This window comes from Phalacrocorax aristotelis, chromosome 1, assembly GCF_949628215.1.
Source record: "Phalacrocorax aristotelis chromosome 1, bGulAri2.1, whole genome shotgun sequence".
NCBI lineage: Eukaryota > Metazoa > Chordata > Aves > Suliformes > Phalacrocoracidae > Phalacrocorax > Phalacrocorax aristotelis.
The window spans coordinates 206,053,120-206,071,716 of record NC_134276.1 but is presented as its reverse complement, the minus strand read 5'-3'; the positions used below and the strand labels follow the sequence as shown (position 1 = coordinate 206,071,716).

General features: G+C 37.5%; 1 protein-coding gene across 6 annotated transcripts in view; it reads left to right on the top strand.

Annotated features, from left to right (window-relative positions):
* Nucleotides 1-18,597, top strand: part of MAGI2 (membrane associated guanylate kinase, WW and PDZ domain containing 2) — a 762,823-nt gene that overhangs the window by 308,780 nt on the left and 435,446 nt on the right. The window lies entirely within an intron of this gene.

Below are 18,597 nucleotides of genomic sequence, written 5' to 3'. Positions count from 1 at the left end.
CTCAAGGTCTTTTGCTAGCCAAGGTACTCAGAAAGTGGTAAATTTTCCAAGCAGAAAATTACTGCTGAAGAAGATTTAGTAACTGAATTGGGAGTCAATAAGATATGTAATTTCTCATTATCATTACTAATTAATTAGGTGAAGAAGTATGCACTCTAATGTGGAACCTAACAGGAAGGAACCATCTATTTCCCATAAGTTTTTCATTAGGTATTCCAACATTTTAGGATAAAATTTTAAAAACAATTTAAAATGGATGAGCACATTGCATTAGCCTTGCATATTCACAACTCAGTTTTTCTTTCAAAGTCCATGTGAAGTATAGCTTCTACTTCTCCGAGTCTTGCAAAACTGTATTATACAGAAGAATAACTGTATCCAAAATTCACCGTTTCCGTTTAAGGACTAGGCTCCATCAGGCTGTTTGTGCAGATACATACATATATTTATATTTGCATGTGCAGATGCATGCATGTACTCCCTAAAAAGCCAGCTGGGTGAAATTACTCTCCCACTCATTAATGTAACATCAGAACTGGATGAAAGTGTTTGTGGTGGTTTTTGGAGATGTCTCTGAAATCAGTGTAAATTCTGACCCTTAGCTATGGCATACTGAGTATCAAAACAAACTGGAGGAGAACAAAACCACTGGCCAAACAGCGTCTGTACCTGTATTCATGTCCATGGGGATCTGCCTGCAGGAGTTTGCTCTATGGATCCATGCCCAAGTGAACTAATAGCAAAGTGAAAGTGGCAGATACCTGCTCACTCAAAATCTCTTCTCAAGCAGATCTGCTACAGACCTCCTAAACAATCTGATTCCATTTAACTGTCATTAATTTATCTTTATATATAACTAAATGTCATACCTTCTAGCAATCTAAGAAATGAGACTAGCATATCCATTTTTAAGGTAATTATAAAGATTTGGGATGCCTTATACATAACCTAAACATCAGAGCTAAATTTATAGGGTTTTGGGGGGTCATAATTATCCACTCTGTATGCTTACAGCCTCATTCTACTACTTTTGCTTAGGTGAAAATTCCGTTGGTCGAGCACCATTCATCTGTAGATACTAACTAATCAGCTGTCCATGTTTAATAGAAATACAATGACCAGTCCCAGTTGACTGGAAGCTGGCAAACTTCATTCCAGTCTTCAAGAAGGGCAACAGGGATGACTGTGGTAACTACAGGCCCATCAGTCTCACTTCTGTGCCGGGCAAAATTATGGAGACGATTATTCTGAGAGTAATTGAAAAACACCTGAAAGACAACACAGTCATTGGTCCCAGCCAGCACGGGTTCATGAGGGGAAAGTCCTGCCTAACAAATTTAATTTCCTTCTATGACAATGTTACCCACCTGGTTGACCAAAGGAAACCGGTCAATGTAATCTTTTTGGGTTTCAGTAAAGTTTTAAATACTGTCTCTCACAGTATCCTCCTGGACAAAACATCCAGCGCACGGCTCGATAAACACGTAACGCAGTCGGTGAGCAATTGGCTGATGGGTCAGGCTCAAAGGGTCATAGTAAATGGGGTTATAACAGGCTGACGGACAGTCACTAGTGGGGTTCTGCAGTGATCCGTCTTAGGGCCAGTACTCTTTAATCTCTTTGTAAATGACTTGGATGCAGGACTTGGAAGAATACTAATCAAGTATGCTGATGACACAAAAATGGGAGGAGCTGTTGACACTCTCAAGGGCAGAGAGGCCCTGCAGAGGGATACTGACAGACTGGAGAGCTGGTCAATCACCAACGGTATGAATTTTAACAAGGGCAAGGGTCAGATTTTGCACAACGAGAGGCTGGAGAACAACCCCACAGAGAGGGACCTGGGGCTTCTGATCAATGGCAAGTTGAACATGAGCCAACAGCGTGCCCTGGCAGCCAAGAGGGCCAACCATGCCCTGGGGGGCATCAAGCCCTGCATTGAGCCGGGCGAGGGAGGGGACTGTCCTGCTCTGCTCTGCGCTGGGGCGGCCTCACCTCGAGTGCTGTGTGCAGTGTTGGGCACCACAGTGCATTAAGGATGTAAAGCTACTAGAGAGTGTCCAGAGAAGGGCCATGAAGTTGGTGAAGGGTTTAGAGGAGAAACTGTACGAGGAGCAGCTAAAGTCACTTGGTTTGTTCAGCCTGGAGAAGAGGAGGCTGAGGGGAGACCTCATCACAGCCTGCAGCGTCCTCCCAAGGGGAGGAGGAGGAGCAGGTGCTGACCAATGATAGGACCTGAGGGAATGGCAGGAAGATGTGCCAGGGGAGGTTGAGGTTGGGTATTAGGAAAAGGTTCTTCCCCCAGAGGGTGGTGGAGCCCTGGAACAGGCTCCCCAGGGAGGCATCACGGCACCAGCCTGGTGATATTCAAGAAGCACTTGGACAATGCCCTCAGAGACATGGTGTGAATTTGGGGTGTCCTGTGCAGGGACAGGAGTTGGACTTGATGATCCTTGTGGCTCCCTTCCAACTCAGGGCATTCTATGATTCTGTGACCAAATATATATGTCAGTTACTTAAAAAATAGGTAAAATCCCCAGTATGCATGGTATACTCCATTCCATCATTTGTTATAGAAGGAGGCACAACTTTTTATAGTATCTTTCAGATTAAAATGGCACTCTAAACACATACCTGTGAGAAGAAGCAAATGGACCTTAAAATAGTCCAAGATCTTTTTCTCCAGTTATAAGGAAAAGTACTTTTCAGTTACTGAAGCTTGAGTACAATTTAAAAATGCCTAAAAATTTGCACTTTAAAAAAATTCCAAGTTGATCCATTGAAATTTACAATTTCTATTCAGCCCTGAAGTGATAAATTTGTGTCTTTAATACTTGAATAATCCATTCAGTGTCTTCCACTGAAGCAAAACCAGGTACACGAAGGAGTGGAGCTGAAAAGTCAAGACAATGATGTCTTAAAAATATCTGTATGCATCATTAAATTATAACAGCAGAGTTTTTACTGTTTGCATTTTATTATATCTGTATTTCTCAGTGGGGAGTAAACAATAGCTTTTTTTTTCAAAGATTAATGACATTCTGCCCAGTAGTTTGATCTGTTTAATTAGTGTGTTCCACGGACAAGTTATGCAGATAGAAAATAGCCCCAAAACCACTCTCTTCAGCCTCCATTACAATTTAATTATTCTATAATGTATTCCTTGCATTAAGAGGCTGTTACAAATTAACAAGAAATGATGTAAATTGATGCAAGTCACTTCAGTACTATAAACTTGAATTTAGTCAGAAAACCCCCCAGTTGTCTGGTTTTTTATCATGACTAAATACAGCAGTAAAAACACTTGCAAGTGTAGCATCTGAAATCAACTGAAATATGGAAAAACAGAAATTAATTTTTAGCAGTCCCATATTAAAGTATGTGTTTATGTTGGTAGTACAAAAAAGTGAAATTAAAATGCTAGAGCTGTTCATACTTTTTGGAAAGAAAGCTCAACAGTAAATCTTTTGGAATAAAAATAACATGAAAAAGTGGTAGTGAACCTAGCGTAACTCTGTAAGGGAGGCCAGACATTCAATCCTGACAAAACTGGTTGAATGTCATTTGATCTTTTGGCTATAAACAATCCCCAGTGAATAGAATTTGACATCAAATTTTGTCAGTGACTTGGTTTATGTAACAAAACCATTACAGACTGGACAGAAATGGCATGCTTTACTCAGGAAAAGCTTGGGAAAAAAGATACTACAGGCATTGCATAATTTGTCTGCAGACAAGTTACATGAAGGATGGGCTCCATATAGTACGTGATTCTTGCAAAAACCTCTAGGCTAACAGTCCATAGATTGGCAGCATCCAGGCAGAGTTTATACAAGTACATAGCTGAGTACTGACATCAAAGAGGGTATGGGAAATATCCTCTCTTTAGCCATAATAAAAAAGATGACGTGATGAATAAGCTGGGTTTGATAAAAGATTCTTATGTCAAAACAAAATAGCAGCCAACAGTTTTCACTAGAGTGTAAAGCATCGCTGCAATGGTTTCCAATAATGGGAAAGCGTACATCACACCACAGAAAACTATTGTATGTTTTCCCTGAATACTGTTTAATCCATTTTACTAAAACTTCTGTGATAACAAAGGTAGCAAAAATGGTAAATTTGTAGCCATTCTTACGAAGTTTTTTACTTTTACCCAAGAGTTTCTTCATCTCTACAGATAAGGCTTAAATAGTATTTTAAAATTATTTATAGAACATTTTCTTCTACAGAACTCAAAATACTGTTAAAAGATGTAAACCAGAACGTCTTTGTGGAGATGTGAACCTGATAATGTAATATGGCACCTAAATTTCCTGAGGTCACACAGAAAGCTAGGGCAAGACTTAGGAATAAGCCAGGCGTTTTGCTCATCATTTAAAACCCCTAGTCCCCCAAAAGGGATTTTAAATTCATTAAATGTAGGATTTTCCCCAATGCCCCTGACAGAAAAGATTTCATGTGATTATGGGAACAAAATTTCAATGCAATTTATGACTTTCCAGAAGTTTCATGCTTTTTAATGAGAAATGAACATTTTTGCCACATCATTGAAAGACTGAGATCTTATAAGGTCAAGGTTAAAATAATTTGCATATGCTTCTACCAGTGGTTTAAAAGAATCTAAATATTAGCCAAGACGTTCTACAGTTCATGGACTGACAAATTTTAGTTTTCATTATCGATAATGCAGTCAGTGACAGCAGAAGTATTAATAACCGGACATTTGAAGATTGATAGCTATTTCAAAGTTCCAGTAAGATTTAAAGATCTGTTCTTCTGTTTGCTAGCCAAGCATAGAAAATTCCTAACATGAAAAGCTAATTTCTAATAAGACAAATAATAAAATGAAAGTAGTGACTTAGAATATGACATCCAAACAAATAAATAAATGTAGAGCTGAATTGTATATCAGATTTCCTCCAGGGCTTACATCTATAAACGTGGAAACTTGCTAATGCAACTTGAATTATTAGGTGGTGTAACTCCCTACATTATTTCAAAAATTATTTTCTGTGAGGAAGTACTATTTATATATGAAACAGGTTGGATGGCAAAATGCTTATCAACAGAAGTGGAAGTTTATTGACAATATGAAACTTATATTTCATTATCTTACTCTTCATCCATTCTAAAATCTAAAAAACTGCAAACATAAACATTTGTTTATTGCACCAAAAGTTTTAAGTCAACTTTCTCAAAGAAGTTAAACTTGGGTTCCAACTTAACTCTGCAGAAATGTCTATGAGATGTACGGAAGGAAGGTAATGGAAAATAGTGACAATATGCAATATATCTTCACCATGTTGGTGATGCTACTAGTTATTTTATGAATTGTTTTCATATGCGATTTATGTTAATAATAATTTCAGATTATATTAAGCATTTATTTTTGCAATCTTAATTTACAGTGGCCCATTGCCATTCACACTTCAGTATACAATTACTTCAATGAAGGAATCTCTGTATTAACTGAGAGATAACTTAATATTTTGTAAGACTGCAAAACTCATTATTAGTTCCGGCTGACATTTAATAAAGAGTCTTAATAAACAAGGTGAGTGAAGTTTAGAAAATTAACTCCACCAAATAAGACTGTTTAGGAGCACATGTAATTGGTCAGATGTTTCTAACATTCTCCCTCAGCAATGTAAATGTTATGTGCACAAAGATATTCCTCTAGCATTAAACATTATCTCTGTGAAAATTAGTAGCTGATAAATTAGGTGCTGATGGAGTACCAACAGGGTGCAGTGAACTGTGAGTATGAAGATAGCACTATTTGCATTCCTTATTATTCATAAAGAATTACGTGACACCCACACATCTGACGTGATCAGAACGCATGAACAGTAGATTAAAAATCATAGTGTATTAAACATACAAAATGAAGTGGATATGAAAATACATTTTGGCCATTATAAGAAAGTAATGTTTGTTCAGTATTTCCTAACTGCTCTCTGAATTTCTGCACCAGCTGTCTTTTCAAGCCAAAGAAAGCTTTATCTTTCTCCTAGAAGCTCTCTGCCTTTAGGTTTCAATAGACCTTATTACCTAGGAATCACATCAGAGACTGTTTTGCAAACCCTAAGTCACACTAGAGCTGACAACTCAGAGGTGATACTTTTCCCTGATTTGTTTATCCTTTTTTACAACTGTAACTTTAAGTAGTCCTAGTGTGAATTTCTAATATTGAAAGGTTATTACTGAAGTTAATGTATTAATCTTAAAGGGTGGTAGAATGTATCTGAATCCTTATATTCTGCTGAGCAAATGTAAACATACCTGTCTTTAAATAACTACAGGTATATGTTCAATGTTGCACAATTATGACAAAATAAGAGAAATATAACATGACTGGAAAGATACATGCCTGGAAGTTGGTGCCAAACTCACAGGAGTCAAAGGGACACTGTTCATAACATCAGTGAATTTTGGATCAGACCCATGCTCCTGAAATCACAATATATATCCAGAAATGAGTTACTGCTTTCATTTAACTTGCAATTTTCATGACCCTTGAGTTTCTCCTGTCTATAATGACCTTGAAGCCAGAAGAAATTCATTGACATTTTGTGACAGAAATCTGATTGACACAAATGTATGTATTATTTTTTTAAATAAAAAAAACCCCAAGCTCTACAATCAGATGCTTAAACTCTACTAGACACTTGCCCTGAATCTTAGATTGTTATACTGTATACCAGGAATAATTTCACTAAAACCACACTGATTTGGGCATCTTTGCATGAGTAGACACAATTGATGATCTGTTCACTCTGCCCATGATCCTGCCCACCGGTCAGCTGTGGTCCAGGTCACAAGGAGTTATGTTAGAATGCTGGGCCTGAGGTTATATACCTATCTGGGTCAGGAGGTTATAGAAACAGTGACTTTGATTTGACAATTCCTTTTTTTGATTTGACAATGTCTGTCATACTCTTTGGGCAGAATTTTTCAAAAACTCTTCAGGAAAGGTGAAGAGCAGCAGAGTAGAGGGGTTTGCAAATTAGATCAGAGTAGTTAGGGGTTAGGCATGCTTAGCTTCCGAGAAACTTAATGAACCTTCATTACATAGTTAGCATTATAGCAGAAGATATTTGAAGATAGCAAATGCAAAATAAAGAATATTAAAATATAAATTTGAATTATCCATATACCTTACTAGATCGAAAGATATTGGATTTGTTTCTACTGAGGACCAAGGTACCATTTCAGGGAGGTTTTTTTATAATTCTGTTCAGTGCACAGGGGCTTTCAAATAGACAATGATGCTAAAGAGTTCAAAGTAGAAAATAGTATGGAGAGTATTCGGTATTGTCTTCCCAGTTTAAATTTCATGTGCTAAATTTTAATCACCTCATTTAAGAAAAGAAATTGAAAGAATTTGGAGAGCAAAATAAATAGGAGCGGAAGAGACCTTGAAAGGCAGGAAGAGCTTGAGAACTCAAGAGCTAACTTGTGTACAGGACATTTAAGCTGTAATAGTAGGATGTAATACATTAGAAATACTGATAACACAATCATGGCTCCTATTGTGTCTTTTATCTTTACACCAAACGAAGGGAATAGTCACTAAAATTGAAAAAACTCACTAATATTGAATGACACGCTTAATTATTTTCTACTGACCTTTCCTTTGCGTAATGTTAAATTTGTCTGTGAATAAATTGAGACTCAGGGTTTGAAAGTATTTAAAAAAAAACACCAAGAGATACATGTGACTATGAAGAATACCCATAGTCATATCAGATAAAGCGTGTTCGTTTTAGAAGGGATGCAAACCCATAGATTTCTGAGTTTAGGGCAAACCATTAACTAACAGCATTTTTGCCTACGGGTTGATTGTTTCATAATTGTCAACTGAAGAGTTCCTTTCACCTTCATTTGAAGTGTGGGGTGGTGGCCTCTGTCAAAGATGAGATAGTGGATTAGATGGATAATTGGTCTGATTCCTTATGACAGCTCAAATAATTCTGAATAAAATCAAAGTAAAGGGGAAGAAAATCAAGCTCACTTTGCTGAAGAGGAAAGCAATTGTCTAGTGTGCTGGTCTTTTTTGGGGGGAGGCTAATTCCTGCAAGCATTTCTGCTACAACTAAATAATCCCGAAGTGAGGATTTCTGGAGATTGTGCCAAAATGCAATTCATTGTAGAAACAGCTATGCTAATTTAAGTGCTGGAAAAAGTTTAAAGCTGTATGAGCATGGCCTTTTGCCTGTACTAATACACTCTGCTATGCTGCAAGCCTCATTCACCTGGGCAAAATGCACCAGTAAGTATGGTGCTGATCATTCTGATATCTGAGCCAGTTAAATACATGTATGTGATACCATATTCTGCTGTATGTACTTATCCTTGTGGAACAAACATCCAGTAGTGAGTGATTCAGCCATTTAGACTGGTTATAGACATTTTAAGCTTTTTTGCTCCATTGGATGACAAAGAAGATAAATATAGATGTAGCTACCTTTCAAAATCTACATGATTACCAGATCTGTATAATGAAGTCATCAGTTCATTAGAGAAATAGCAGGAGCAGTTCTTTTTGTTCTGAAGGGTGCTTGAAAGAAAGAAGAGTCCTCTCCTTCCTTCTTGGTTTGCTTTTGGCTTTCAAGGAGAGTATGCACAAACAGCCCTGGGTTATATTTAACGAATGCAACAAAAAACTTTACTTCTGTGCAATCTCTACTGCTTAACAAGTACATCAGGACACAGAGAACATTCTGTTTTTTCATCCATGTTCTGCTGCTTTTTTGTGTCTGGTTTTCTGCTGTTTTGGACAGCTGTGATCATTGGAAGGACAAAACACTGATCACAACATGAAGGGAAGTTTAGAGGCAGAAAAAGAGACAGTGTTTTGGGGAGGAAAAAGGATATATGGATAAAAAAGGAAAATGCCAAGATTCATTATTCTCAGAACAATGTCTCTCTTGTATTTTCTGTAATGACTAATGTTGTGTGGATCCAGCAACACTGAGTTCTGCACTCGTCTAGTGTTAGGTTTTGATAGGGGTTGATTACCTCCTTTAGACGACTTCTAAAAATCCCAGTATAATTCAGTTAGTAAAACCCCGCTATGGAAAAAACCAGAAACCCAACATTTTCTTGATAGACTGCTTGTGAAGCAACAAAAGGACAGGAGTGAGAATGTAGAAATATGAGGTCAAATGGTCTTGACCACCCTGGATTTACAGCAGTAGCATTTAGAGCAGCACTTAGCTCCAAATCTCTAATGCCAGACACATAGTGAGATCTTGGGCAAGTCATAAATTTCTTGTCTGCATTTCTATAGATAGCTGTATGATGGCCCTTACAGCCCTATGCGTCTTGGGGCCATGGGGGCACCTGGGACCTCTTTAAACTTCATCTAAGCCATACAAGTCTTCCAGGCTGTCAGACAGGGTCCACTGAATCAGTTCTTCACTGGTCAGGTGACCAGTAGCAGGCCTTAACTAGGTGACCAGAGAAATCAGAAACACATTCGATGAATTCTGTTGTACTTGGAAGAATTGCCCAAGTCTGAGAATAGTACATGGTGCGCACGAGTGATGGAGTAAATTTCATGTGTTGGGCTTTCCAACTTATTTATGTAATGTCTGCTATTTTTTGTTATCCTAGAACTTCGGTTAGTTTTTTATTATGTTTTATCTTTAGCTAGAGAGTGTACCTACAAAGCATAAAATGGTAATGAGTCCTCTAAGCAAGAAGATGGTAGCATTCTGCTTCTCCTGGCTTAAGATGTAGCTTCTCTGGAATTATTTTCCCATACCCAAAATACAGTCAATTCCAAGAAGAAACATATGTAATGATATGTAGGGAATATACCAGTAGCTCCTTACACAGAGGTACTTTGGAGATGAAAAGACAGTGCTTTAGATAAGAATAAAGATGATTTTTTGAGACTTATCATGGAATTACTTAATGCATTCATTTGCCAGTGCTTTTATTTTTAGTATTATATGACATCAGAAGCCTAGTGATAGAAACAAGTCCTCCCGCTGACTTGCCCATATTCTTCCACGTAGTGCCTGAATTTTTCTGGGAAGCTCTGACCCAGAATTGCGATGGTATAGGAGGCTGCTCAGTTCATGCAGTTGAAAGCAGCATATTCAAATGTCAAGCACGGGGTGAAAAACTGATCTCCACAGTTCCTTTCTCATGCATTTATAGTTCAGCAATGTAGCCTTTTTCTCATTGTGTGGTCCCAGGTGTGAGAAGCAGCTGGTTGGCTGATCTTGTGTGGGTGACCAGCTGTGTCTGGCATGCATTCACAGAAAAGAAAATTGCAATGCAAAGGTGCATAGTTAAGAGAACATGCTAAGTGCATGGGTTAGTATCACAGCCTGCCCTGAACAGTAACCAGATACACCTTTATTTTCACATGAATGAATATGTCAAATGTAGTAGTTCAGCAGACTCCTCTATGCGTCCTATAGCAGAGGTGCTGCGAAGATCAGAGAAAACTCATTGGGAGCTCAAGATTACATTTCATGTATAGACTGAATTACATACCTATTTTACACATAGAGTATACACATACATTTTGTGTCATGCAAGTTGAGATCCATATGTAAATATTAAAAATCAGGTATTTGCAAATAAGAATTGTTTGATATGTAACAGGGTGCTGCTCCAGAATGCACTGAGATAATAAATTCCTAATGTGACAAGATTTAGATTTATCCTAAGCAAATGAACTGTGTTTAATCTTGCAAATGTTAATATGATTAGAAGAGGAAAAAAAAAGCATTTGTGTCGATGTGGTTAACAGCCCACTTTTTCAAATTAAGATAACATATATTTCTTGCTTTTTTAGGAAAAGGTACAATTATGGTAAATGCCAGATTCTGTATTTTTCATTATCTTCGTTACAAATGCCGATACTAAGGTTGAGTGATTCACATTGCACAAATGTGATGCTTTACACTCTGGACCAAACATGAAGTAAAGATTTTCACATGGCAGACAGGAATGAGTAATCCTGGACAAGCACAGGCTTACCAGTAATACAACCTTCAGGCTATGTAGTGTTGTGTTCTCACTTTATTAGACATTTTCTAAAAGAAAATATCCTTCTCAATTATTAAATGCCTCAGTCAGGCAACAACTGCATAGACTGGATAAGGAGGATACCTACTTCCAACATATCTCTCCATAATCCGAGTTTTTACGCTTACCTACAATACATGGGTGCATAGCATTCAAACATCATTCTTCAATCACCTGAAAAAAAACCAGCCTAAAATATTAATTTTTTTTGTGTGGCCTTGTTTCACAAGATTACAAGAGTTTTGTCAGTGTTCCGGTTTTTGCAAGATCAAGAGAGACAATTTAACTATTGAAGAGAGATCATGGTAGAGGTTAATGGACTAAAGGTTGTTTCTTCATAGTAGACAAAGAAACCTGAGCTCCTAAAGGAGAAAATGGGCAAAAATGAGGTTCGAAGTGGTAGAGAAGTGATGGACACTGATAGATCATGGGCTTACAAGCTACTGAGCAGAAAGACATGGAGAAGATTAATGATTCTGAGGGAGGCAAAATGCACCTAGTGAGACATAGGAAAAGAAACAAAGCAGACTGATGGTGAAGTCGAACAAGTGGTAAATGGATGAGTTGATCCATGACTCAAACTCAGACTAGGAGGTGACGCTAAGGAGTCAAAGGGGATGTCGTTGCAGCTGCACCAGTTATCCAGTATGAAAAAAAAAAAAAGAGGCTTGAGTAGAGGAAGAGCTCAGTTAGCATTATTTTTCTCTTTATTTTCCTCAGTCTGTCGAAGCTTTGAAAAATATACATGTATCCTATCTATACTAAACTTTTTTTAGGGTCTGAACTTTGGCCATGTCCATATTGTAGTAGATAGAGTTGAGAAATTGTTTGATTCATCATTCTTTTCCTTTCTTTGAGTATTCATGTATATGAATTTAGATTTATATATCTAGATATATATTTAAGGAGATTGAAGCCAGTAGGATAAGTTGGTAAACTGCCTGCAGTTTTCTCTGCTTTTATTAAACATGAACATACTGAATGCTAAAGCCATCATTATCATGCGATCAAGGTTGAGGCACCATTGTGAAGCTGTAAGCTCAGGAGCTAATCTTTTCAAGGGCTTAAAGAAATTAGATTAATAAATCTCATCCTGGAAGAAAGTACCTTTTTTATGCAGGTGGATGGGATTTATTCATAGTAGGCAGCCTTCCTTCCATATGACAAATACATGACAAATATATGAGACAAATATAGAGGCAAATATAGAGGCTTCTGATTTTAAAGATTTCCTCCCTGTCTGAAACATCGAGGAAATCATGTTAACAGGATTTGTCCACATGTGTCATCTGCCTACAGGAAAAGACAAACTGACTTGCAAGGGTCTCTCTCCTGGGACTCTGCTTCAGAGACTGTCTTTAGAAATGTCTCTAAGGGTGAATTGGCATCTTTTGCAAAGTTTCCATAGTCCTTGCTGGTCTCCTCTAGTGGTTTTCCATCTTTTCTCTTTTTCTGTATTCCTAGATTATAGAGGGAGGATATAGTTTGAACAATTCATTTCTAGTGGGCAATTAGCATACCAGTGAAATGGGCCCTATGGTTTTCTCCCAGACAGAGACAGAAAGGAGCACTTTACTTAATATTTCTTTTTGAGCTCCATAGTTATTATCCTAAAAATAGGCCTAAAAATAGGGAAATGTCTTGGTCTTGCCAAAACCCACCACTGCTTCGTCGCCCCCACTCTCTGGTGTGACAGCTGTGACTGACCTCCACAAAGTCTTGTCACGCATTCATGTGAGCTCCAACTGCTTTTAATTTTATAAGTAGGAAAAAGAAAGAGATTCAATGAAGCAAGTTACTAAAGGCAAAATTTTAAAATACACAGCAGTTTATCCTGCAACAAAAGCCAGTGCCTGACAAATAAAATTACAGCAGCGATAAAAGAGAAATGTCCCAGTCTACAAAGCTAATGATATCTTTGGTAATTAAGATACAAAACTAATGTAAGCGCTGCTGTTTCTAATATATAGCAGAGCTGGTGGAGTGCTTTTGTCTCTTCTATTTTCTTTCTGAGTGAACAGATAATAGGTTCATGGTGTAAGTTGAGAATAAACTGTACTACAACATTAAGTCCTTAATTATTTGACCATTTGGAGTACAATTAAATATCTCTAAAAAGTGGATGTTAGTTTAGTTAGCATTCCCGAGTTTTAAATGAAAAACTGAATGATATTTTAAATCTAATTTACTTAAACAGCCAAAACAAATCTTGCTGTGAGCACTTGCTGAAGTTAATCTCCACTTGTGCTTTTTATAAATTGGGAAAACCAGCTGGTTTCAATCTCTCTTTTAAATCTGCATTTCTTTCAGTGGTAGGGAACAGACACCTTGTTGAACAGGTATTGTCTTGAACTACAGTAATTTTTATTCAAAAGCATGCTGGCTCTCATATGATTTTTTTAAAAAGTGTAAAAACCTACCTAAAACTTTGAGATAACAGAAGATATGGCAGTAATCTTATATTTAGATGGTCTTTTCTGCAAATAGTTGTGCAGAGTTTTCAGCTGGAGGTTTGAATGATCAGTAGTTGCTTTCAATTAATTAACTCTCATATTTAAACGGTGAGACCATCTTTTTTTCATCCAGTTTCTATTTATTCTGCATTGTCCATCTGGAGTCAAAAAGAAGAGAAACATAATGTTCTGAAATATGTTCATGGGCATGTACTTGTGATTTTGTATTTTTTTGGCATAATAGCCCATTTCAGTGTTACCTGATTATAGGAGAGGTATCCATCAGCATCTATCTGTAATTTGATTTTATGCTGATCCCATTTCCTGCAGGGTTATATTTCAAACTGTGTATGCAGCAAAGCTGTCTGGCAGCAAAGTCCGTGGAGCCAAGTAGGGATTTGCTACCAGATAATTTGATCCTTTACTTTCTGCACTTTTTTGAACTCTTCTTATCCAACTTTGCTATCATTTACACACCACAAGACAGTGTGAAAGTCATCAGTCATTGCGTGACTGTCAGTTAAATATAAAACTTGTCTCTTGTTTGAGGGATATACTGGAGCTATAGAAATATATATTGTATTTTATTTTTAAAAAGCATTGTACTGAATAATTCCTGAAAGTTGAGGGGGTATATTTTTTATGCGTATAATGCTGACCAGTATCCTAGCTGATGTTTGAGTTTATTTGAATTTGTTTGAATACAGAAGCAAGACAATATGATAATAAGGTATTTCATTTAGACCAAATTGCCCATATCTGTAATAAAACTCCACCCAAGATAATAGAAATATGCCAACAAAGAGTTTGACCCTACTACATACAAAATTCAACATTTAAATAGCTTCTGAGTTTTAGTACAGAGACCTCAGTCTATTTAGTCCCATGCTAAAGCTATATTGAATGAAACGGAAAAAAAGAATTTGAAGATGAAATGAGGATGCATCAGCAAAATAAATTCACGCAAAAATTATTACAATATTAAGACATTTGTTAGAATTGCTTTTTACCCATGTACAAATCCAAGTCAGAATAGAATATTCCTGTCACTGAATTTTGAGTGGGGACAAGTGTGAATAATGGCTATTTTTCCAAATATGTCAAAGCAAACCATAGTAGAAAGAGCAGAATATATTCTCAGTATAAATGGCTATGACAGTCACAAACACACACTCTAATGTGGTGCCCACAGTTGCAGGCAACAACTACTGCGATCTGTTCTCCACAACCAGCTCTCTTTAGTTTTGATTGTTTCACGGCTTGAGACACCATCAGGCAAGTTGCTTTCCTTCTCTGCAGGAGCTGCTGCAGCCTCTTTTGCCAGTGCTGTGAAGCGTAGTGAGGCTCAGGGTAGCTGAGAAAATGAGAGAGAGAGATGGGTAAAAAGAGGAAAAATAAGGTAGTCAGGAGGACAGAAGGGAAAATGGAGCAAAATCTCATGTGTGTCAGTTAGGATTTTGTTGGTGCCCTGGTACACATCAGAAATCCTTGTGGCTGTGCTTCTGTAGAAGTCCTAGAGATCAGGGCTCACTAGCAAAGGACGGAATTTCTAGACCACAACAGGGGTTCACTGGCCTTTGCCAAAGGATTACCCCAGGAATCCTTAAGTCTTTCTTTTGAAATTAAAAAAAACAAAAGGGGGGGTGGGGCATGAGGAGAGGCTGGAATTTGTTTTATTCATCCTTAAGCCTCTTTTATGATATCATTCATTCAGTGCACAGATTTCTGATGTTGTTTATTCTGGTTTGTTACTGAAGATCTTAACAGTCCTTGGATTTCATCATCTGTCCTTAATTCCTGCGTTCACCCAGAGGGTTGTTGCCTTGTGCTCTTTCTGTCAGAATTCCATCTTACCCATCAGTGTAACACTTTATAAACTTTCTACGCTGAGATTGCAGTTGAGATAGATATATAGGCCCCAATTACAACAACAAGATACAGACACGGTGGATACTGAGAAGCTTTCCCATACAGCTTGGTGACTGTCCATCACTTTCACATCAGTTACTCTCACACAGTTCTACCTTAGGGATTTTTCTGGCCATATATTACCTGTTATGTCTATTTAAAAAAGACACAGAATGATACCCCATGGATCACGAGGGACTGGTTTTAGTGCAGAGAAAAGCTTTGTTGGTTTAAGACCTGCTGGTGGAAGATTTGCCATTTTCTTAAATGAGCAGAGGAGGAGGCTTCATGGTTATGATGCTGTGTACCTCAGATATAGCTTTAGTACCTGAAGATGCCCTATTCAGGGAGTGAGGACACTTCTCATGTACTCAGTTACCCATACACTGCAATGAAGCCCTCTTTAGAGATATAGACACCCCTTGTATCAGCCACTTCTGAGTTCATTTGAACTTGACATCACCTTTCTTCAGTTTGTATGGGCAAGCACAGTAATTCTGCAGATGTAAGAGGACAAATAAGAAATTTGTCATTTAAACTGTCTTTGTACTTGGAAGAGCCTTTTTTTACTTTGTGTGTGAAAGAATTGAAAAATATTTTTCCCCGATAGGATAAATAGATATATATTTGACCCATGTGTTTACATTTCTTTGCATTCTGGTGAATTTCTTCTTTTACTATTGGTTAAGTTGACCTAACTGTTATGGACAGGGGTAAATAATGCGATTATTTGTAGGAGTCGCAGAGCAGACCACTTCTGAAGTTGTGGTCTTACTTTTGCTTTTGCATTTTCGTTTGTATCCCCTGACATTTGCCTGTAGCTCTCTTCTTTCTTGTTATCATCTTTACCTGTAGAGTGCAAAGGAAGATGAAAAGACCTGTTTCAGATGTATTTGCTGCATGCTCATTGTTTTAATTGTGATGATAAGTTAGAGCTTTAGGTTGAATGGCTCAAAGTTAAGGCAAACATAGCACAGCTTTTTCTTTGTAGCATCATTTGCATGGGAGGCAAGGATCACAGATGCCCACTGTGCATGTTGGTGTCTTTGTGTTCCCTCTGAAAACTTTTGAACCTGGTGTATTTTAACTGAATGTGACAGAAGTCACATATTTATAAATGTTTCAGTTGGGCATCAAGGTCAATCAGTCACAAGACACTACCGTAAGAAATCACATTTTATTTGTTCCAGTGAGGTCAGAACTTACTGTTGACTTTCATGAATCATTCAGTTACTTCAGTGCCAGAGGATATATAAACACACACAATAGGTTTAGGTGGCTGTGCAATCCATGACTTTTGAACAGTCCAGATTCTCAAACATCTTTAAAAGCAAATGTAATGGTATTTGAGCACCCAATAAAATATAAATACCTAACAGAGTATCATGTCTGAAAACCTTGGGTGTTAAATGGCTAAGCATTTTCAAAAGTCTGTGTGCCTCTGTGTATCTTTACATGTATGATCTGGAAGTAACATGAGAGAACATTGTTGTGCTTTATAAGCATGAACATGAAAGAAGCTTTTTCGGACTCAGTGATGTGCTTATTTTGAGGACACCCTGAACCTCTGAGCACTGAATTCCTCTCTGATTTCCTGCAAATAAACATATGGACAAATAAATAAATAATACATAAATAAAGCTTCAGATTTCTCAGTCAATTTTCAGGAGACATCTTTCTTTCCTGAGGTGCATTAAAAATACTTCACAAATAAGGTGCAATAATCAATTAAGTCTATAAATCTGAGATAGTTGTCTAGGTTGGCAGAAAGAGATAGGTGCTGCCAGAGGCTAATTCATCTACCCAAAGATAAGTATTAAAGGTAAGTGGAATACATTGCCCTGTGGACATTACTGTCTCTTTTTGTAAGGTAGTCTAGGTGATTAGCTTGAATCTGACATCTAGCATTTCTGTCACTAAAATTAGACAAAATGAATCCCTCATCTATTCTGCAAATTGACATACCAGTTTCTGTTGGATTCCACATGAAGTAGAGTTCCTCAGTGTAAAACAGGCAAGATCTATGCCTTAATATTCCTTTAAATTGTCTGTTCTTTTTCATATGAAATTAATCAGTATGGTTTTGTCCTCATATTTAAATATTTTAAAATGAGGGCTAGTATTCAAAAACAAGTACTTAAGTATAAGTTCTGATTCTTTATCTTTTCAGCTCCTAAAGCAACTTCAAATCTTCCTTAATCTGATTTGGAGCCCAGAGACTGATCTTGATCTTGCAAACTTTTTCCCTACTCATTCCCCATTGTTTGCAGCAGAAGTTTCATTAATTGAGGACAATTTGCCTTGACCAGTCTAATATCATATTCTCACAACTGAGTCTCTGAAGTATTTATCTTTGTTGTTGATAAATAAACAGTGCCAGTTCTGCATGAATGTTGAGTTGAAAAATATTTGCAATGTACTACTTAAGGAATGCTAGAGATTGAAACTTATCTATGACCTCTGTACATTTATTCTGAAATTCTGGTAGGAAGAATTCAGTCCTGTATCTAATTAATCAGTTATATTGTTTGTGAGGAATTTGTGTTGTTCCCATAATCCACAAAAAAGCGATGTGCCCTCTACTGGGAAGCGTGTAGTTCATTGTCTCTGTTCATAAAGTACTGTCAGGCTTGAGAATGTGAAAGAAAATTATTTTTTAAAAAGAAAGATATTAACTTCCCTTTTCAAATCTCTCAGTACAAAACATCCCAGTAGCAATAAGCCTGCAAGCAGCATACATGCTCCTTCTAAATAAAGCTTTTCTTCCAGGCTCTCTTTTCTCTCACCTTACACACACAGGTGCACAAGGGACTCACTCTTGGCAGTTTCTGCCACTTCATCTCTAAAAACAGACAATAGTCTGTTGTCTTCATTGTAGGCTCTTGATGTCCTATTACACCAGTGACAAATCAGGGAAGAGAGCTTCCAAGCTTGGCAAAGGCTACAGTCTCCTCTCCTTCCTATTCATTCTCCAGAAGTCTGTTAGAAGCATGAGAAAGGAGGGATGCAGCTCATCTAGAAATGTGAGCAACGTCCTTAGCCACCACCATGCCACATGGCAGCAGAGCTGGCAGCGCCACGCTGGCCACACTGTTAGGGACAGAGCTATAACCCTCTCAGAGGTCCCCTTTTCTCCTCTGTACCATTAATCCCAGTTTCCTTCCAAGACTGATATTTCTGTGTG